Genomic DNA, 10,360 nt, shown 5'->3' with positions numbered 1-10,360 from the left:
AACATATATATGGATTTATGTATTGGGTGCAAGTTACCCATTGTTTATTAAGGATGATTTTCTATATTGTGTTGAGTCTCCTAGCAACATGGGAAACATTGGACCCTAAGTGAGAGGCTGTGTTGAGAGCTGAGTCTCCTAGCAACATGGGAAACATTGGACCCTAAGTGAGAGGCTGTGTTGAGAGATGTGTCTCCTAGCAACATGGGAAACATTGGACCCTAAGTGAGAGGCTGTGTTGAGAGATGTGTCTCCTAGCAACATGGGAAACATTGGACCCTAAGTGAGAGGCTGTGTTGAGAGCTGAGTCCCCTAGCAACATGGGAAGCATTGGACCCTAAGTGAGAGGCTGTGTTGAGAGATGTGTCTCCTAGCAACATGGGAATCATTGGACCCTAAGTGAGAGACTGTAGACTGTGGGGAAGCTGAAAATTGTGGGGAGGCTGTAGACTGTGGGGAGGCTGTAGACTGTGGGGAGGCTGTAGATTTCTATTTTTTATTTTTTTATTTCACCTTTATTTAACCAGGTAGGCAAGTTGAGAACAAGTTCTCATTTACAATTGCGACCTGGCCAAGATAAAGCAAAGCAGTTTGACACATACAACAACACAGAGTTACACATGGAGTAAAACAAACATACAGTCAATAATACAGTACAAAAATAAGTCTATATACAATGTGAGCAAATGAGGTGAGATAAGGGAGGTAAAGACAAAAAAAAAGCCATGGTGGCAAAGTAAATACAATATAGCAAGTAAAACACTGGAATGGTAGATTTGTAGTGGAAGAAAGTGCAAAGTAGAAATAGAAATAATGGGGTGCAAAGGAGCAAAATAAATAAATACAGTAGGGGAAGAGGTAGTTGTTTGGGCCAAATTATAGATGGGCTATGTACAGGTGCAGTGATCTGTGAGCTGCTCTGACAGCTGGTGCTTAAAGCTAGTGAGGGAGATAAGTGTTTCCAGTTTCAGAGATTTTTGTAGTTTGTTCCAGTCATTGGCAGCAGAGAACTGGAAGGAGAGACGGCCAAAGGAGGAATTGGCTTTAGGGGTGACTAGAGAGATATTCCTGCTGGAGCGCGTGCTACAGGTGGGTGTGGCTATGGTGACCAGTGAGCTGAGATAAGGGGGGACACTCTGGACGAGGCAGTGTCGCTGGACACTCTGGACGGGGCACTGTCGCCGGACACTCTGGACGGGGCAGTGTCGCTGGACACTCTGGACGAGGCAGTGTCGCTGGACACTCTGGACGGGGCACTGTCGCCGGACACTCTGGACGGGGCACTGTTGCCAGACACTCTGAACGAGGACTGCGCACTGAAAGCCTGGTGCGTGGTGCTGGCTTTGGAAGTGCCAGACTGGAAACACACACCTCAGGGCTAGTGCGAGGAGCAGGAGTAGGACAAGCTGGACTGGGCTGACGCACTGGAGGCCTGGTGCGTGGTGCTGGCTTTGGAGGTGCCAGACTGGAAACACGCACCTCAGGGCTAGTGCGAGGAGCAGGAACAGGATGAGTTGGACTGGGCTGACAAACTGGAGGCCTGGTGCATGGTGCTGGTAGTGGAGGTACCAGACTGGAGACACGCACCCCAAGGCTAGTGCGAGGAGCAGGAACAGGACATCCTGGACTGGGCTGACGCACTGAAGGCCTGGTGCGTGGTGCTGGCTTTGGAGACGCCAGACTGGATACACGCACCTCAGGGCTAGTGCGAGGAGCGGGAACAGGATACACTGGGCCGTGAAGGCGCACTGGCGGTCTCGAGCGCAGTACTGGCACCACCCTTACTGGCTGGATGCCCGCACCCCGGCAGTGGGACGCGGCACCGCGCCCCGGCCTGGAGCCGGCCCGACGCTGGCGCACACCCCATGCCGGGGCCTGCCGCTGGGCCCCGGTAAGCACGGGGAGTTGGCTTGGGGCTTAACCTTGGCCCAGCCAAACTACCCGTGTGCCCCCCCCAAAACATTTCTTGGGACTGCCTCTCAGGCTTCCATGCCAGTCGTGTTCCAATATAACAGTCCCGGTCCTCTCCAGCCTTCTTCCATGGTCCCTCTCTGGCTAAAATCTCCTCCCAAGTCCACGACTCAAAATAACTCCTTTCTAGCTCCTTACCCCGCTGCTTGGTCCGTTGGTGGTGGGAAGTTCTGTAACGGCCGTCGTATGAAGTAGACCAAGGCGCAGCGGGTTGAGTGCACATTTTAACGTTTTATTTTAATAAACTTGAACACTTAACAAAAATAACGACAGCTAAACAGTTTTGCAGGCTAACCCTAGCAGTGCAAAAACAACTTCCCAAGGGGACAGGTGAAAACAGGGCTACCTAAGTATGACTCCCAATCAGCAACAACGATGTACAGCTGTTCCTGATTGAGAGCCATACCAGGCCAACACAAAGAAATACACAACATAGACAGAGCATAGAAATACAAAACATAGAACATAACCAAAAACCCCGGAATACTCTAAACAAACACCCCTCTACATAAACACATATCCCAACAAACCCTGAACTACATAAAACAAACACCCCCCCCGCCACGTCCTGACCAAACTACAATAACAAATAACCCCTTACTGGTCAGGACATGACACTTACAGTCTAACCAGACACCTAGGTATTTGTAGTTGTCCACATATTCTAAGTAAGAACCGTCCAGAGTAGTGATGCTGGACGGGCGGGCAGGTGCGGGCAGCGATCTGTTGAAGAGCATGCATTTAGTTTTACTTGTATTTAAGAGCAGTTGGAGGCCACGGAAGGAGAGTTGTATGGCATTGAAGCTTGTCTGGAGGGTTGTTAACACAGTGTCCAAAGAAGGGCCAGAAGTATACAGAATGGTGTCGTCTGCGTAGAGGTGGATCAGAGACTCACCAGCAGCAAGAGCGACATCATTGATGTATACAGAGAAAAGAGTTGGCCCAAGAATTGAACCCTGTGGCACCCCCATAGAGACTACCAGAGGCCCGGACAACAGGCCATCCGATTTGACACATTGAACTCTATCAGAGAAGTAGTTGGTGAACCAGGCGAGGCAATCATTTGAGAAACCAAGGCTATTGAGTTTGCCGATGAGGATGTGGTGATTGACAGAGTCGATAGCCTTGGCCAGGTCAATGAATACGGCAGCACAGTATTGTTTCTTATCAATGGCGGTTATGATATCGTTTAGGACCTTGAGAGTGGCTGAGGTGCACCCATTACCAGCTCTGAAACCAGATTGCATAGCGGAGAAGGTGCGGTGCGATTCGAAATGGTCGGTAATCTGTTTGTTGACTTGGCTTTCGAAGACCTTAGAAAGGCAGGGTAGGATAGATATAGGTCTGTAACAGTTTGGGTCAAGAGTGTCCCCTCCTTTGAAGAGGGGGATGACAGCAGCTGCTTTCCAATATTTTGGAATCTCAAACGACACGAAAGAGAGGTTGAACAGGTTAGTAATAGGGGATGCAACAATTTCGGCAGATAATTTTAGAAAGAAAGGGTCCAGATTGTCTAGCCCGTCTGATTTGTAGGGGTTCAGATTTTGCAGCTCTTTCAGAACATCAGCTGACTGGATTTGGGAGAAGGAGAAATGGGGAAGGCTTGGGCGAGTAGCTGTGGGGGGTGCAGTGCTGTTGACCGCAGTTGAGGTAGCCAGGTGGAAAGCATGGCCAGCCGTAGAAAAATGCTTATTGAAATTCTCAATTATAGTGAATTTATCAGAGGTGACAGAGTTTCCTATTCTCAGTGCAGTGGGCAGCTGTGAGGAGGTGTTCTTATTCTCCATGGACTTTACAGTGTCCCAGAACATTTTTGAGTTTGTGTTGCAGGAAGCAAATTTCTGCTTGAAAAAGCTAGCCTTGGCTTTCCTAACTGCCTGTGTATATTGGTTCAGACACGGCTAGGACATCCGGGTTGGCAGAGTGTGCTAAAGCAGTGAATAAAACAAACTTAGGGAGAAGGCTTCTAATGTTAACATGCATGAAACCAAGGCTATTACGGTTACAGAAGTCATCAAAAGAGAGCGCCTGGGGAATAGGAGGGGAGCTAGGCACTGCAGGGCCTGGATTCACCTCTACATCACCAGAGGAACAGAGGAGGAGTAGGATAAGGGTACGGCTATAAACTATGAGAATTGGTCGTCTATGACGTCCAGAATAGAGCGTAAAAGGAGCAGGTTTATGGGGGCGATAAAATAGCTTCAAGGTATAATGTACAGACACAGTTATGGTAGGATGTGAATACAGTGGAGGTAAACCTAGGCATTGAGTGATGATGAGAGAGATATTGTCTCTAGAAACATCATTGAAACCAGAAGATGTCATAGCATGTGTGGGTGGTGGAACTGAAAGGTTGGATAAGGTATAATGAGCAGGGCTAGAGGCTCTACAGTGAAATATGCCAATAAACACTTACCAGAACAGCAATGGACAAGGCATATTGACATTAAGGAGAAGCATGCTTAGCCGAGTGATCATAAGGGTCCCGTGAGATTCAGACAGCTAGCCAGCTAGATTGTGGGGAAGCTGAAGATTGTTGGGAGGCTGTAGATTGTGGGGAAGCTGAAGACTGTAGGAGGCTGAAGAATCTTGAGAGGCTGTGGACCAGTGATCATCAAATAGATTCAGCCGCTGGCTGATTTTGTTCTTGAGCGGATGGTCGGGGGGCCGAAACATGCTGTAGACTGTGGGGACGATTGTAGACTGTAGGGAGGATGTAGACCATGGTTCCCCAACATGCGGCCAATGACATCATAAACCAATTAAAGGACAATTAGTATACAATTAGTAGGCAATGCCTACTCCCAATTGGTCAAAATCACACGATGCACACCGATGATGTCATGGTGAACACTGATCTTCGGGAGCGAGCTGCTGGAGATCAGTTTTACCATGACATCATCAGTGTGCATCGTGTGATTTTGACCAATTGGAAGTAGGCATTGTCTACTAATTGCCTACTAATTGTGTACAAGCGGGATCGGATTGAATCCTGGACTAAATGTGAGTGTCTGGCCTTTTAAACTGTTAGTTCTCTAGCTGTCAAAATCATGATGTTTATTCAATGTTATTGTCAATGGTGTAGGTCATTGTGTTTTCATTTCCACAAAAAGGTACCTTGCCATTTGGTTAATTGTTAATCTGTTGCCACCGTCAACGCTCTGTATAGTATAACAACACATGACTCCTAATTTACATGTCATGTGTTCCTTAGCATCTGAAGAAATTGCTTTGAAATTGGAATAGGTTCATACCAAGCTGAGGTATCAAGGCTAAGGCCCTTCTCATTAGGGACTCCCCCTGCCTAAACAGAGGTTAAATAAAATGATAACTATACAGTTATCACACACACTGAGGAAAGCCAAGTTGAAACATTCAGTGTGTGGCAAGACATGTTGCTAGGAGATAAAGAAAAAGCTTAAAATACAACTTGTATCAGATGAGGGCTGTTTTCTTTTTTCATTTTGTATGTGATTACACAGTTATACTTGAAAAGGATATGATTATGGGTTATGCGATAATGGACTTACATCTGTTGACTTCGAAATCAATAATATAACTTTTGATGGACACGCAGCGTGTCAAAGCCTGCTTTTCATTACCACTAACTAGGTTATAAAACGTAGAGAAGTACTTGACTTGTTCCGGGCCAGTACTGGTTAGTCTATCATCTGTAGTAGTAACACCATACATCAAAAGGCTGTTCAATCTGGTGTGGTGGGTACTAGTGAGTAGGAGTATGTCTCTTCCCTGTGGCTTCCTCTGATGTATGTGTTCTTTGTGGTCCTGTACGGCTCAGTTGGTGGAGCGTGGCGCTTACAACGCCCGGATTGCGGGAACTATTCCACAGTGTCTCCCGACCCCTCCTGTCTCAGCCTCCAGTATTTATGCTGCAATAGTTTATGTGTCGGGGGGCTAGAGTCAGTCTGTTATATCTGGAGTATTTCTCCTGTCTTATTTTAAGTAGGCTCCCTCTAATTCTCTCTCGCTTTCTCTCTTTCTCTGTCTCTTCACTCAGAGGACCTGAGCTCCAGGACCATGCTTCAGAACTACCTGGCCTGATGACTCCTTGATGTCCCCAGTCCACCTGGCCGTGCTGCTGCTCCAGTTTCAACTGTTCTGCCTGCGGCTATGGAACCCTGACCTGTTCACCGGACGTTCTACCTGTCCCAGACCTGCTGTTTTCAACTCTCTAGAGACAGCAGGAGCGGTAGATATACTCTCAATGATCGGCTATGAAAAGCCAACTGACATTTACTCTTGAGGTGTTGACCTGTTGCACCCTCGACAACCACTGTGATTATTATTATTTGACCCTGCTGGTCATCTCTGAACATTTGAAAATCTTGGCCATGTTCTGTTATAATCTCTACCTGGCACACCCAAAAGTGGACTGGCCACCCCTCATAGCCTGGTTCCTCTCTAGGTTTCTTCCTAGGTTCTGGCATTTCTAGCGAGTTTTTCCTAGCCACTGTGCTTCTACACCTGCATTGCTTGCTGTTTGGGGTTTTAGGCTGTGTTTCTGTACAGCACTTTGCGACATCAGCTGATGTAAGAAGGCCTTTATAAATACATTTGATTGAATTTGATTGAATGAATACTGGGTTCCAATATAATTGTAATCTTCAGTCTCTTTTGTATACAGTTATACAATTTTTTTAACGTTTTAGTCATTTACCAGAAGCTCTTATTCAGAGTGACTTACAGTAGTGAATGCGAACATTTTCGTACTGGTGAATGCATATTGCCTTGTCAACGCATGCGGTTGACAAACACTTATCTAAGGACAAGGCTCATTTGAATTCCAAAGTGTCCATTATCGGATAAACAGAAATTCACAGATGATATCTGTTTAAATTAAACATATAAACAGGATTAAGAGGGATTTAATTACTGATGCACTTTTACTCTTTGCTTTAAAGCTCTTTTATCAGAAGCCTGATCTGGTTGAAAAAGTCAGCATTTCTACATGGATAATAAAACAAAATCATCAATAATTGTTTTATATATATTGGGATTTTTCTCTGCGTTATTTGGACAGGAGCACTTGCTGAAATATCATGTTTGATGATCTTGTCTGTGTTTTGTCTACTTGAGATTGAGTAAGTGTTAAAAATAAAAGGTTATATTATCACGACTCAGGATATATGAACCCAGATGTAGACACAGGAGGCAGATGATTCAGTTCTCAGATCATTTATTATAACACAGGGACCAGGCAAAGGGCCAAGGACAGGCAGAGGTTCATAACCAGATCAGAGTCCGACAGGTACCGGACGGCAGGCAGGCTCAGGGTCTGCCTGCCGTCCAGGGAAACAAAAAAACTAGATAGCAGGGAAAACCAGGAAACAAGCTGGAACGACCTGACAATACAAGACGAACTGGCAACACACAAACAGAAGATGCAGGTATAAATAAACAGGGGATAATGGGGAAAATGGGAGGCACCTGGTGGGGGGTGGAGACAAGCACAAGACAGGTGAAACAGATCAGGGTGGGACATCTACAGTGAGGGAAAAAAGTATTTGATCCCCTGCTGATTTTCTACGTTTGCCCACTGACAAAGAAATGATCAGTCTATAATTTTAATGGTAGGTTTATTTGAACAGTGAGAGACAGAATAACAACAAAAAAATCCAGAAAAACGCATGTCAAAAATGTTATAAATTATATAAATAATGAGGGAAATAAGTAACCTCCCGGCTAGCTGAAGAGGTCCATCAGCCAAGTTCTTGGGCTACAATACCTATTTTGCCAATTGGCCTGGACCCTTTTACTGCCTTTACGGAGCCTTGCCGATCCATCACAACTGGTCTGCCGATGAACCGTCCGAGGGGGCTTCAACAGACTCTTCCGTAGTGATGTCCCCTAAGGCCCTTCTGCTAGCCTGCTAGCCCCGGCCCGCTAGCTGTCTGAATCGCCATGTCTCCAGTTCGCCTAGCTACTCACTAGACCCTATGATCACTTGGCTACGCATGCCTCTCCCTAATGTCAATATGCCTTGTCCATTGCTGTTTTGGTTAGTGGTTATTGTCTTATTTCACTGTAGAGCCTCCAGCCCTGGTCAATATGACAATAAGCCCTTTTGTTCCACCTCCCACACATACGGTGACCTCTCCTGGTTTAAATGGTGTCTCTAGAGACAAAACCTCTCATCGTCACTCAATGCCTAGGTTTACCACCAATGTATTCACATCCTACCATACCCTTGTTTGTACATTATGCCTTGAATCTATACTTCCGCGCCCAGAAACCTGTTCCTTTTACTCTCTGTTCCGAACGCACTAGACAACCAGTTCTTATAGCCTTTAGCCGTACACTTATCCTACTCCTTCTTTGATCCTCTGGTGATGTAGAGGTTAATCCAGGCCTTGCACCGCCTAGCTCCACTCCCATTCCCCAGGCGCTCTCATTTGTTGACTTCTGTAACCGTAAACTGTAACCTGTGCAGCTGTTTTCATCGACCTGGCCAAGGCTTTCGACTCTGTCAATCACCACATTCTTATTGGCAGACTCAACAGCCTTGGTTCCTCAAATGATTGCCTCGCCTGGTTCACCAACTACTTCTCTGATAGAGTTCAGTGTGTCAAATCGGAGGGCCTGTTGTCCGGACCTCTGGCAGTCTCTATGGGGGTGCCACAGGGTTCAATTCTTGGGCCGACTCTCTTCTCTGTATACATCAATGATGTCGCTCTTGCTGCTGGTGATTCTCTGATCCACCTCTAGGCAGACGACACCATTCTGTATACTTCTGGCCCTTCTTTGGACACTGTGTTAACTAACCTCCAGACGAGCTTCAATGCCATACAACTCTCCTTCCGTGGCCTCCAACTGCTCTTAAACGCAAATAAAACTATGTTAAATAATACCTGGTTAAATAAAGGTGAAATAAAAAATCTCAGTGTGAGGTAATACAGTAGGGGGAGTGCTGCTCAGCGTGAGGTAATACAGTAGGGAGAGTGCTGCTCAGCGTGAGGTAATACAGTAGGGGGAGTGCTGTTCAGCGTGAGGTAATACAGTAGGGGGAGTGCTGCTCAGCGTGAGGTAATACAGTAGGGGGAGTGCTGCTCAGTGTGAGGTAATACAGTAGGGGGAGTGCTAATCAGCATGAGGTAATACAGCAGGGGGAGTGCTGCTCAGCGTGAGGTAATACAGTAGGGGGAGTGCTGCTCAGCGTGAGGTAATACAGTAGGGGGAGTGCTGCTCAGAGTGAGGTAATACAGTAGGGGGAGTGCTGCTCAGCGTGAGGTAATACGGTAGGGGAAGTGCTGCTCAGCATGAGGTAATACAGTAGGGAGAGTGCTGCTCAGCGTGAGGTAATACAATAGGTTGAGTGCTGCTCAGCGTGAGGTAATACAGTAGGTTGAGTGCTGCTCAGCGTGAGGTAATACAGTTTGGGGGGGTGCTACTCAGATGGAATGTTTTATCTGTTCTCCACACTCTAGTCCTCACAAGAACGTACTCAAGAGAACGCACTTAGAGCATGAGAGTGTGGGGCACGGTAGTAAGCATATTGAGAAACACCCACAGACTGACTATGTGAATCCAGGTGAAAGCCATGATCCCTTATTGATGACACTTGTTAAATCCACTTCAATCAGTGTAGATGAAGGAGAGGAGACAGGTTAAAGAAGGATTTTTAAGCCTTGAGACAATTGTGTCATGTTTACTTTGCCAAGTCAGGCATTAGAATTCTGGTTCCATATTGTTTGTGGATCCATGTTTACTTTGCCAAGTCAGGCATTAGAATTCTGCTTTCATGTTGTTCGTGAAGGTTATAAATAGAACTGAGTACATTGAGATTTTATTAATTGCACTGAATCACAACTGAAAACACACACAGGCGCGCACACAGGCGCACACTCATGCGCACACACACACACACACACACACACACACACACACACACACACACACACACACACACACACACACACACACACACACACACACACACACACACACACCACACACACATATACAGGTACACACACACACACATATACAGGCACACATACACATACACACACACACACACACACACACACACACACACACACACACACACACACACACACACACACACACACACACACACACACACACACACACACACACACACACACACACACACACACACACACACACACACACACACAGACCAAAACACAGTACTGTAGCAACACCAGAGGGATGACAGGGGATATCAGTAGGACTGTGAGTGATGTGATACAGTACTGTAGCAACACCAGAGGGATGACAGAGGATATCAGTAGGACTGTGAGTGATGTGATACAGTACTGTAGCAACACCAGAGGGATGACAGGGGATATCAGTAGGACTGTGAATGATGTGATACAGTACTGTAGCAACACCAGAGGGATGACAG

The sequence above is a fragment of the Salmo salar genome, chromosome 18, assembly GCF_965601325.2.
Source record: "Salmo salar chromosome 18, fSalSal1, whole genome shotgun sequence".
NCBI lineage: Eukaryota > Metazoa > Chordata > Actinopteri > Salmoniformes > Salmonidae > Salmo > Salmo salar.
Note: the sequence above shows the minus strand (reverse complement) of the source record.